General features: G+C 49.8%; 1 long non-coding RNA gene across 1 annotated transcript in view; it reads right to left on the bottom strand.

Moving 5' to 3' along the window:
• The window catches only part of LOC140407938 (uncharacterized), a 126,661-nt gene that overhangs the window by 66,096 nt on the left and 47,448 nt on the right, over positions 1-13,117 (bottom strand). The gene's annotated exons all lie outside the window — the stretch shown is intronic.

Genomic DNA, 13,117 nt, shown 5'->3' with positions numbered 1-13,117 from the left:
TATGTTCTGGGCATGACCGGCGCTTACGGAATTTTGGAAAGGCTTCGCAAAGGCGGCTTCGCAGAGGCTATGTCCAAGGTCTTGGATACTCGGGTAAAACCGAGCTGGGGGATAGCGTTATTTGGGGTATCAGACGATCCGGGAGTGCAGGAGTCGAAAGAGGCCGGAGTCCTGGCCTTTGCCTCCTTGGTAGCCCGGAGGTGGCTCTTGTTAATGTGGAGGGACGCGAAGCCCCCAAGCGTAGAGGCTTGGGTCAGTGACGTGGCGGGGTTTCTCAGGCTGGAGAGGATAAAGTTTGCCTTGCGAGGGTCCTTGCAGGGGTTCTCCAGGCAGTGGCAACCGTTCCTTGACTTCCTTGCAGAACGTTAGGTGGAGGTCAACAGCAGCAGCAACCGGGGACATTTAAGCGACTCTTAGACAGACACATGGACGGCAGTAAATTGAAGGGGTGCAGGTTAGGTTGATCTTAGATTAGGATAAATGGTCGGCACAACATCGTGGGCCGAAGGGCCTGGACTGCGCTGTACTGTTCTATGTTCTATGCATTGGCTAGTGTGATGAAAGTAGGCAATTGTTATAGATCATAGATGATAGAATTTACAGTGCAGAAGGAGGCCATTTGGCCCATCGAGTCTGCACCGGCTCTTGCAAACAGCACCCCACTCCAGCCCACGTATTAACCCTATCCGCATTACCCCACTTAACCTTTATGGACACTAAGGGCAATTTATCACAGCCAATCCACCTAACCTGCACGTCTTTGGACTGTGGGAGGAAACCGGAGCACCCGGAGGAAACCCACGCAGACATGGGGAGGACGTGCAGACTCCGCACAGACAGTGACCCAGCCGGGAATCGAACCTGGGACCCTGGAGCTGTAAAGCAACAGTGCTAATCACTATGCTACCGTGCTGCCCATATACATTACATTTAATTGTAGTAATGTTTCTGGACCCTCCCCCCAGCCATAGGAAACAGCATCTCTGCATTCAGTCAGTCCAGCCCAAACGGAATTTGACACAGTTAATGAGATCCCCTCTCATTCTTCTAAATTCAGTGAATACAGTGATGCACGATCAGTGACCACTAAAGCGAGGTTGTAGTCCAACTGAAGGCTTTAATAAGCTAGATGTTTCCCCCAGCAGCTCAGGTACAAAAATAAGGCTGCTGGGGTGGCACGGGCTCTTATACCCTGCCTTGCAGGGCGGAGCTACCATACAGCTTGACCAATAGGAAACATACAATATCTACCAATGGTGTTCCAGCATTACCAGGTACCGTAATACCTCTACACAGACTATCACATTCACCCCCTGTTAAAAAAGAGTCCGGCGGGGGTGGTGGCTTGATATTACAACATGGTAACGTGGTAGAAATTATAGTTATGGAGGTACCGTAATACCTCCGTACAGCGTTTTGTAACTATTTACAGATTCATAATTAACTATACACTTTAAAATGAAGCAATCAGTCGATCAGGGGCACTGGTTGTCCTCTGTGATCGTCGAAGCTTCGGTGGTGACTCCGCTGGAGGCTCGGGCGTCTGTGACTCCGGGAGCATGGCCTCGATTTCTGTGGCAGCTTCAACACCCCTAGTGGGGTGGGGGGCGCTGGTGGGGAAAACGGTTGACCTGGGAAGGGAGCGTCTGCGGGGTGCGTCGGTGGGGGGGCCTAGACGGGGCCGGCGGAAGTGACGAATGTGATATAAAATAGTTACTTTAGAGATACTAGTTAATGTAATGTAGAAATAAGCCACTTTGATTCTGGCAGATAGAGCCAAAGGGATTGAGACCGCATGGAAAAAGCAGGAAGAGGTGTGTCTATGAGAGTGATGCTGCATTGATAGGGGCCAGAGAAAGGGATTGGAAGTGAGCCAATCAGAATAGATCAAACAGGTCAGGAGGGATATAGGCTGACCTATGGGCGTCGAGTATGTGAAACTTGATACCATTTGAATTGATTTGCAGAGATCCCTTTGTTTCTTTGTTCATTCGCTTTCTGGAGTGTAGGAGACTGGATGTCTCTTATGTTTCTGTAAGATGAATCAAGCTTGCAAGCTAAATAAATAACTTCTTTTTACGTGCAAATCCATCTCAACTTTTATTGAGGCCAGACTGACGGAGAAAGAAATTTGGGAATCAACATTTGGTGCCGAAAACCGGGATTTCTCAGGGCGATCCTGATCCAACTGCGAAATCAGAATTAGACTGATTATGAACAGGAGGATGGGGAACAAAGGGCCCTCAATGTAGAACTGGAAAACGACCGCGCATTGATTGTTCCCCTCTTCTTATCGTCTGATTAGTCTGGTCACTCGCGGTTGGCACAGAAAGACCGCCTCGACGAAATCACAGGTCAGTCTGGGGATTAGCATTTTAATTGATGGGACTTTATTTGTGAGTTAATTCGGCTGGGGTAGGCTGTATTGTTGATGTAACATTTAAAATATAAATGGTTCAACTTTATTTGTGAGTTAATTCGGCTGGGGTAGGCTGTATTGTTGATGTAACATTTAAAATATAAATGGCTCAACTTTATTTGTGAGTTAATTCGGCTGGGGTAGGCTGTATTGTTGATGTAACATTTAAAATATAAATGGTTCAACTTTATTTGTGAGTTAATTCGGTTGGGTTACGTTATGAGAGGTAGATGTAACATTTGAAATTGAAAATGGTTCACCTCTATATGTCTGTGTGTTAAAAATATAGTTGATTAAGCTAAAATTGTCTCCTTGGACTGTATTGGCGAAAAACGCAGTTCCGAGGGCTAGTTGAGATTGTGGGGAATGCTGCAGATTGGTTGAAGCAGAAGTCTCTCAAAGGGTTAACTGCAGCAGGCAAAGTCATGCCAGACAGTGCTTCTCACTCAGGCCTTGAGATAACAGCGCCAGTCGCTAGTGTAATCGGATACCTTTCCTTTGAGTCAGTGAACTCCAGCAAAGTTACGTTTTGAATTAATTAAAGGAAACCAGTGGGTTTCTCCACCTCTTTGATAAAAGTTATTATTTTCGAAAGCAATTGATTGAAATTGCCAGAATCTTAAGTTTTACTTACTTGAAATAAGGTTTATCTCATTTTATCTGGAGATTAATAGAAACTTAAAGAAGATCATGGACACCATTTTAAAAAGTGTCAATCTGGAGATGATAGTTGATTTTGCTAATACTTATGTGTATGTAAAAGAAAAAAAACTTGTTAAAAGAAAAATTGTTAAGATAAAGAAATAATTAAGTTGTAAATGTTATACAAGTTTGTGTTAAGCAAATTGTAAATTTAGTTCTGAGTTGAGATCAGAGCTAAGCTTGCAAGTTGCAGTAATTCAATTTGAATTTTCAAACATTTTTAAGTTTAAAAAAAAAGGAGCAAATAGAGAAAAGAAGGACACAGATCTTGAATGCGTTGAATAGCACATTTCAAAGGCCCATAAATCTTTCTGTTATCTTAGACCTAAAACCTAGGAAGACTGAAGAGCCAGAGGAATTTCTGGAGCGTTTTAATGAAATCTACCGGGGGCAGTCAGGCGATTTGCTGTATCAAAATGGTCAGAATTCCCCTCAATACGGTGCTATGTTAATGCATTGCCTACCACCTTCTGTGGTTACTGCTGTGAAATGTAATAACATGAATTGGACAGAGAACGACCCTTCCCAGATGGCAAGGGCAGTCAGATTTTACTGGAAGGAGGGTGTAGGCCAAGAAGGAGGCTCAGTTACAAAGGTTAAGACTGAGTATGTAATGAAAAAGGATGATCTGCGACCCCAACAAGCGGCAGAAATGGTAGTTTACCAGCAGGAGCCCCAATATAGTGACTTTGGGTGGGTGGATCAGCGAAGAGGAGGATGAGACAACAGTGCTATATTTCTATCACCCCCCAGTGGTGGACGTTAGACGTTGAACAGTCACTGCATCACGTTACCCTGGCCTATGACAGAACTGGACGAAACAGGGAGTTGGAGGACAAATACCGGCCATTACTTGAGACCGAATGGCCAGTCAAGGTTACAGCCACAGTCACGGGAAAAGAAGGTACAGCCTTCTTTGATATTGTTACAATATCACCACATTTATGGCCACAGTCAGCTTCGGTAAGCCCTCATATTACACGTCAGGTCCATGACCAGTACCATGCCAGGGATATGGGGCGAATGGTCAGGAGGGCAGTGGATCATTCAGATCCAACAGACTACGCACTTCAAGTCATGCCGGACGGCACTACCATAAAATATTTTGAGGTCCCTGAAACGATTAACACTTGACTGCAGCATCACAGGGGACATGATGTGTTGGAATATGTCAATCCACAGGTCTGGGCGGAATACCCATCACAAGTGGGAAAGATGAATGTTACACCTATTAAGGTGATGATTAAGGATCATGTAAAGCTACCTTCCATTCGACAATCTCAACCTGAAATCTCAAGCTGCTCTATCAATAGATAAATTAATTCAAGAGCTGTTGAAACAGGGTATTTTGGTCCCTTGCCAATCAGAATGTAACACCCCCATACTTGCTGTGCCTAAACCAGCCAAACCAGACCAGTACCGATTAGTACAGGATTTACGTTCAATCAATGCCATCGCATAGCCATTACATGCTCTCACCCTCCAACAGGATATTACGGTGTATAGCTCCCACTCGGTCATCGCACTACTGAGGCAACTGCAGACTCAGCATCTTACCGCAGCTCGTCAGAATAGGTATGAGATATACCTTTTGAACAATCCACGTCTGACATTTAAATACTGTACCACTATCAATCCAGCCTGTTTTCTTAGCGGTCCCCCTGTCCATGAAGACGCGCCTGGTCACGACTGTTTAGCCTTGATTCAGGAAACTACCACAATAAGGGACGATCTGAGTGATATTCCGTTAGAACAACCTGACATGATTATGTATGTTGATGGCCGTGCATTAGTAAGCCCCACTGGCCGGAGACTGTCCGGTTATACAATCATAGATCAGGATGGTCTGATTCTAGAAGCGGCAGCTTTCCAGACCCCTTACTCAGCACAACAAGCCGAACTTTTTGCCCTCACCCGTGCATGTATACTTGGGGGAGATCGCCGGGTAAATATCTACACTGACTCCCGATATGCTTTCGGGGTAGTTCATGACTTCGGACAACTCTGGAGGAATAGGGGATTCCTTACCTCGGCAGGCACAGAAATATCCAACCGGGGTTTAGTTAATGACTTACTGCAGGCCCTCCTTATGCCAGCGCAGATTTCCGTTATTAAATGTGCTGCCCATACGAATGGTACAACCCCAGTTGACGTTGACAATGAACGAGCAGATCGTGCAGCGCGAACAGCCGCGCAAATTCAGCAAGTTCAGACTAAACGATCTACTATAAATATGTCTGCTTTTGACAAGTCAATGCCAACCATCCAAGACGTCATAAGGTTACAGGAGGACGCTCCTGAGAGTGATAAACAAATGTGGAAACGGTTAGGTTGTACATATGATTCTGTTTCCTCTTTATGGACCACGCCTGCACATCAGACTTGTATGTCTGATGTGCTGGCTTTATGGGTCATTGAATGTGTACACTTTGCAACTCATTGTGGGGCTCGAGGGACTAGTGATTTGTTGCTGGACACTTGGTGGCACCCTAAAATGCAGGGGTTGGCCCAAAGTATCAGTAATCGGTGTTTGATTTGTCAGCAATATAACACCGGAAAAGGTATCCCTTGTGGGAAGGGGCAAACCCCGTTGCCCAGTGGTCCCTTTGAGACGCTCCAAATGGATTACATTGAGTTGGAAAGGTGTCAATGTTACAAATATGTTTTGGTCATTGTGGATGTGTTCAGCAGATGGGTTGAGGTGTATCCGACTATCGATAATAAAGCTGCTACTGTGGTTAAAGTCTTGATGAGGGAAATCATTCCCCGGTACGGTAGACCAGCTCAGTTAAGTTCTGATAATGGGCCTCATTTTATTGGACAAATTAACAAGGAGTTTTGCTCCCAGTTGGGCATACGCCAGCAGTTACACTGTGCTTACAGACCGCAGGCGGCCGGGTTGGTTGAGAGACACAATCAGACCCTCAAAACTAAATTGGCTAAATTAAGAGCAGACACGGGACTGACATGGCTTAAGTTGCTCCCCGTTGCCCTCTTCCAGCTGCGGGTTACACCTGCGGGACCGGCCCGGCTCTCTCCCGCCGAGATTCTTTATGGCAGGCCTCTTAGAATTCCTTGGAGCCTGCAGGTTCCCAGACTGGTTCAGTTTCATCAGATGACTGAAGAAATGACCACCTATGTTCTAGCCCTCACGCAAGTGCTCAAGGAACTCCATGGCCAAGTCCGCGCGGCTCACCAGCCATTGCCCCCAGTACCTAGCTCACTTTCAGTCCAGCCCGGTAGTTGTGTCATGGTCAAAAATTGGACTAGGAAGGGGTCGGAGCCGCGATGGGACGGGCCCTTCCAAGTTCTCCTTACCACCCCCACAGCAGTTAAAGTGGAGGGGCGAAGTGCTTGGGTCCACCTACATCACTGTAAATTGAGTCCATCTCCATTACTGTAAAAGGTCGGATACTAACCTGCCTCCCTTCTCCAGTGCTATTTTACAGGTGTGGAGCATGATGGAGTGGCTACGCATCGTCTGTCTGATATTTGGCCTCACTTCGCTTGGCGTGTTATTGGCGATGGACATGGAAAAGGGGAATATTATGTATCTGTGTAGCCCCAACCAATCTACAAGGATACATCACCTATGCAAAGGTGATGTTCTTCGCTGCCCCCATATACGAGGACATGGTATCGACTCATGGAAGGTCATCAAAGTTAAGGAGAATGCAGGAGTCATGAAGCAGTTGCACCGGTCCCGGCGATGGGAAGGGAACATTATATGGACATTGCCTTGTTTTTGGAATACATGTAAATTTGATTTTGGATGTGTTAAAAGTGGTACAATAAAGGTAACATCAGGCTGTCAGAAGAGTGTAGGAAGAGGCTATGAGAAAGAGAAAGGGACTAGAGAGAGGATGGGGCGTATGAGAAGGGAAGTACAGCTAGAACGTAGGTTACCGGGAGATGCACTTAAGTTAATTAAAGGCCAAACTGAGGAAAACCCGGGTAATAGTCAGTGATCGGAATTATTTTATTTGCGGCCTTACCATCTTGGGAAATGAAACCTTGGGAGCCCTCGGGGCAATAACTAAGGAGTTGTCTCAGCTACGGTTGTTTGCAATGCAGAACCGGTATGCTCTTGACTATCTTCTGGCCCGTGAGGGTGGGATATGCGCCATAGTACAGGGCAAGTGTATCATGGGAGTTCAGGACTTGACCGCTAACATCACTAAATTTATGGATCGCATACGGGATCACTTGGACGGGATGCAGGATCCTGGCTCTTGGGGTAAATGGGGATTTGGAGGATGGAAGGACTGGTTGATAAATATGGCCATGTATCTAGTGGTAGCTATCGGCTGCATCTTTGTGGGCCTGGCCATCCTTAAATGTGTGATGGGTAGAATGCGGAGTGCACTGGATCAGATCACCGCCCCAATCACCGAAAAAAAAAATTTAACTGTTAAAATCCATGAGGGTGAGGCAGATGAAGGGGGGCTAAGACAGGAATTGGAAATGCAGCGACGGATCTTTTTAGATGAGGAACCGTAGCTATGGATTGGGTAGTTCGGTTATCATGGAATGATAAAAGGAGGGAATGACGAATGTGATATAAAATAGTTACTTTAGAGATACTAGTTAATGTAATGTAGAAATAAGCCACTTTGATTCTGGCAGATAGAGCCAAAGGGATTGAGACCGCATGGAAAAAGCAGGAAGAGGTGTGTCTATGAGAGTGATGCTGCATTGATAGGGGCCAGAGAAAGGGATTGGAAGTGAGCCAATCAGAATAGATCAAACAGGTCAGGAGGGATATAGGCTGACCTATGGGCGTCGAGTATGTGAAACTTGATACCATTTGAATTGATTTGCAGAGATCCCTTTGTTTCTTTGTTCATTCGCTTTCTGGAGTGTAGGAGACTGGATGTCTCTTATGTTTCTGTAAGATGAATCAAGCTTGCAAGCTAAATAAATAACTTCTTTTTACGTGCAAATCCATCTCCACTTTTATTGAGGCCAGACTGACGGAGAAAGAAATTTGGGAATCAACAGAAGGACCGATCCTCCTGTAAGGTGCACTGGTGGGAGGGAGGGTGTGATTGGTGGCAAGGGTGTGTGTGGGGATCCAGCAGGCGCCAGGTCTCGTAGGGAGACCGTATCTTGTCGGCCGTCTGGGTACGGGGGTTCGTGTGGAGAAGATGAAGCCTCTCGACCAACGGGTCTGACTTGTGTGCCCGCATGTGTTTTCGGAGCAGGATGGGTCTGGGAGCTGCCAGCCAGGTCGGGAGCGAGGTCCCAGAGGAGGACTTCCTGGGGAAGACAAGGAGACATTTGTGAGATGTTTGGTTGGTCGTGGTACAAAGCAGTGACTGGATGGAGTGGAGGGCATCCGGGAGGACTTCCTGCCAGCAGGAGATTGGGAGATTCCTGGACCGTAGGGCCAGTAGGACGGTCTTCCAGACCGTTCCGTTCTCCCTCTCTACCTGTCTGTTACCCCGGGGGTTGTAACTGGTCGTCCTGCTCAAGGCGATGCCTTTGCTGAGCAGGAATTGACGCAGTTCGTCGCTCATAAAGGAGGATCCCCTATCACTATGTATATAAGCGGGGAACCCGAACAGTGCAAAGATGCTATGGAGGGCCTTGATGACGGTGGCTGGGGTCACGTCGGGGCAGGGGATGGCGAATGGGAACCGGGAGTACTCGTCAATCACGTTCAGGAAGTACGTGTTGCGGTCGGTGGAGGGGAGGGGGCCGTTGAAGTCCATGCTGAGGCGTTCAAAGGGACGGGAAACCTTTACCAGGTGCGCTTTCTCTGCCCGGTAGAAGTGCGGTTTGCACTCTGCGCAGATTTGGCAGTCCCTGGTGGCTGTCCTGACCTCCTCGATGGAGTAGGGCAGGTTGCGGGTCTTGAGAAAGTGGAAAAAGCGAGTGACCCCCGGGTGGCAGAGGTCCTCGTGGAGGGCTCGGAGGCGGTCTACTTGTGCGTTGGCACATGTGCCGCGGGAAAGGGCATCAGGAGGCTCGTTTAGCTTCTCGGGACGATACAAGATCTCGTAGTTGTAGGTGGAGAGTTCGATCCTCCACCGCAAGTTCTTGTCATTTTTTATCTTGCCCCACTGTGCATTATCGAACATGAACGCCACCGACCGTTGGTCAGAGAGGAGAGTGAATCTCCTGCCGGCCAGGTAATGCCTCCAATGTCGCACAGCTTCCACTATGGCCTGGGCCTCCTTTTCAACTGAGGAGTGGCGGATTTCGGAAGCATGGAGGGTACGTGAAAAGGCTACAGGTCTGTCTGCTTGGTTGAGGGTGGCCGCCAGAGCTACGTCAGACGCGTCGCTCTCGACCTGGAAGGGGAGGGACTCGTCGATGGCGTGCATCGTGGCCTTTGCAATGTCTGCTTTGATGCAGCTGAAGGCCTGGCGGGCCTCTATCGACAGGGGAAAAACTGTGGATTGAATCAGGGGACGGGCCTTGTCCGCATAGTTGGGGACCCACTGGGCATAGTAAGAGAAAAACCCTAGGCAGCGCTTCAGGGCCTACTGGGGGTTTGCGTGGAGGGCATCCGGGAGGAGATTCACTCTCCTCACCAACCCAAAACTTGCGGGCAGCTGCAGTTTCTCCCCAACACCAGGGGCGCACGGTAGAATTCTTCCAGCGATTCCCCAGGGATTTGTCGTCTCGTTGCTAACAGATGTCGGGCGTAGAGCTGGTTTACCGGGCGAATATAATGTCCTTTTAGCAGCTCCATTGCTGCATCAAAGTCATCCGCGTCCTCGATGATGGTGCAAACCTCCGGGTTCACCCTCGAGTGCAGGACTTGCAATTTCTGTTCTCCCATGGGTGTGTTTTCGGCAGTTCCGAGATATCCTTTAAAACAAGCCAGCCAGTGCTTGAAGATTGCCGCTGAGTTCGCCGCGTGGGGGCTGAGTTGCAGACACTCCGGCTTGATTCGGAGCTCCATCCTTTTAAATCTAGCTTAGTAAATTGATGCACGATCAATGATCACTAAAGCGAGATTGTAGTCCAACTGAAGGCTTTAATAAGCTAGATGTTTCCCCCAGCAGCTCAGGTACAGAAAGAAGGCTGCTGGGGCGGTACGGGCTCTTATACCCCGCCTTGCAGGGCGGAGCTACCATATAGCTTGACCAATAGGAACATACAATATCTACCAATGGTGTTCCAGCATTACCAGGTACCGTAATACCTCTACATAGACTACCACATACAGGCCTAGTCAATCTGACCCCCCTCAAACAAAAATCCTGACAGCCCAGGAATCAGTCTCGTGAACCTTTGCGGCACGCCCTCGTATAAAGTACATACTTTCTTGGATAAGGAGACCAAAACACACAATACTCCAGGTGTGGTCTCAGCAAAGTCCTGTACAGCTGCAGTCAGACATCCATGACTCCCAGTTCCTGCAAGCCCTTCAAAATTGCCCCAACCCGTCAAAACGCTGCCATCCTTCCTAGTGTGTGGCAGTTTTTCCAGATGATATGGACTCAGTCGTACCCTGGGCCCCAGGACAGCTGTTAAATGTTGCCGACTACACTCTCCTTCGATGGATCCTGAACCATCCACCATTGATCACAGTCAGGTTGAAAAGATTCCTCCTCAGCCAGACAGTGAGGGACTGGGCCTTCCCAATGGTGCACTGCCAGCTCAGAGCAGACAGTGAGGGACTGGGCCTTCCCAATGGTGCACTGCCAGCTCAGAGCAGACAGTGAGGGACTGGGCCTTCCCAATGGTGCACTGCCAGTTCAGAGCAGACAGTGAGGGACTGGGCCTTCCCAATGGTGCACTGCCAGTTCAGAGCAGACAGTGAGGGACTGGGCCTTCCCAATGGTGCACTGCCAGTTCAGAGCAGACAGTGAGGGACTGGGCCTTCCCAATGGTGCACTGCCAGTTCAGAGCAGACAGTGAGAGGGACTGGGCCTTCCCAATGGTGCACTGCCAGTTCAGAGCAGACAGTGAGGGACTGGGCCTTCCCAATGGTGCACTGCCAGTTCAGAGCAGACAGTGAGGGACTGGGCCTTCCCAATGGTGCACTGCCAGTTCAGAGCAGAGTCAAACATTTATGTAATGCTTCTGGGAGAAAAGAAATGCATTTTATTGGAGGTGGGGTCACCAGGGCCTTCAGACACCCGACTTTACCCGGGCCCGAAGCCTAATTTGGCATCGTCTATCCAACAACATATCTGGCATTCTTCAGCAGCCAATGACTCAAACTAGCTGACCAGAGGCAAGCTCAGCAAGAGAGATCACTTATTTTGTTATTTAAGGCCACAATGCACCCATTTTTACCCTATATAGGGTGCAATGTAAAACAACAATAAAGTCCCTATTCACAACACATAATGAAAGAGGCACACAGACTCTGATCTGAAACATCCCTTCATCACTTCAGGAGAGGAGGGGACCCTGTACCCCAGTGAGAATCAGCACCTTCAGGAGAGGGGGACCCCGTACACCAGTGAGAGTCAGCACCTTCAGGAGAGGAGGGAGAGTCTGTACCCCAGTGAGAGTCAGCACCTTCAGGAGAGGAGGGACCCTGTACCCCAGTGAGAGTCAGCACCTTCAGGAGAGGAGGGACCCTGTACCCCAGTGAGAGTCAGCACCTTCAGGAGAGGAGGAGGACCCTGTACCCCACTGAGAGTCAGCACCTTCAGGAGAGGAGGGAATACTGTACCCCAGTGAGAGTCAGCACCTTCAGGAGAGGAGGGGGACCCTGTATCCCAGTGAGGGGCAGCACCTTCAGGAGAGGAGGGGGACCCTGTACCCCAGTGAGAGTCAGCACCTTCAGGCGAGGAGGGGACCTGTACCCCAGTGAGAGTCAGCACCTTCAGGAGAGGAGGGGGACCCTGTATCCCAGTGAGGGGCAGCACCTTCAGGAAGGGAGGAGGACCCCGTACGCCAGTGAGAGTCAGCACCTTCAGGAGAGGAGGGACCCTGTACCCCAGTGAGAGTCAGCACCTTCAGGAGAGGAGGGAGAGCCGTACCTCAGTGAGAGTCAGCACCTTCAGGAAGGGAGGAGGACCCCGTACGCCAGTGAGAGTCAGCACCTTCAGGAGAGGAGGGGGACCCCGTACCCCACTGAGAGTCAGCACCTTCAGGAGAAGAGGAGGACCCCGTACCCCAGTGAGAGTCAGCACCTTCAGGAGAGGAGGAGGACCCTGTACCCCACTGAGAGTCAGCACCTTCAGGAGAGGAGGGAATACTGTACCCCAGTGAGAGTCAGCACCTTCAGGAGAGGAGGGGACCCTGTACCCCAGTGAGAGTCAGCACCTTCAGGAGAGGAGGGGACCCCGTACCCCAGTGAGAGGCAGCACCTTCAGGAGAGGAGGGGGACCCTGTATCCCAGTGAGGGGCAGCACCTTCAGGAGAGGAGGGGAACCCTGTACCCCAGTGAGAGTCAGCACCTTCAGGAGAGGAGGAGGACCCCTTACCCCAGTGAGAGTCAGCACCTTCAGGAGAGGAGGGACCCTGTACCCCAGTGAGAGTCAGCACCTTCAGGAGAGGAGGGACCCTGTACCCCAGTGAGAGTCAGCACCTTCAGGAGAGGAGGGAGAGCCGTACCTCAGTGAGAGTCAGCACCTTCAGGAAGGGAGGAGGACCCCGTACGCCAGTGAGAGTCAGAACCTTCAGGAGTGGAGGGGGACCCCGTACCCCACTGAGAGTCAGCACCTTCAGGAGAGGAGGGAATACTGTTCCCCAGTGAGAGTCAGCACCTTCAGGAGAGGAGGGGACCCTGTACCCCAGTGAGAGTCAGCACCTTCAGGAGAGGAGGGGGGCCCTGTATCCCAGTGAGGGGCAGCACCTTCAGGAGAGGAGGGACCCTGTACCCCAGTGAGAGTCAGCACCTTCAGGAGAGGAGGGACCCTGTACCCCAGCAAGAGTCAGCACCTTCTGGAGAGGAGGGGGAGCCGTACCTCAGTGAGAGCCAGCACCTTCAGGAAGGGAGGAGGACCCCGTACGCCAGTGAGAGTCAGCACCTTCAGGAGAGGAGGGGGACACGTACCCCAGTGAGAGTCAGCACCTTCAGGA

Source organism: Scyliorhinus torazame, chromosome 2 (genome assembly GCF_047496885.1).
Source record: "Scyliorhinus torazame isolate Kashiwa2021f chromosome 2, sScyTor2.1, whole genome shotgun sequence".
Lineage (NCBI taxonomy): Eukaryota > Metazoa > Chordata > Chondrichthyes > Carcharhiniformes > Scyliorhinidae > Scyliorhinus > Scyliorhinus torazame.
The sequence above is the reverse complement of the archived record's forward strand: the minus strand, read 5'-3'. Positions and strand labels throughout refer to the sequence as shown.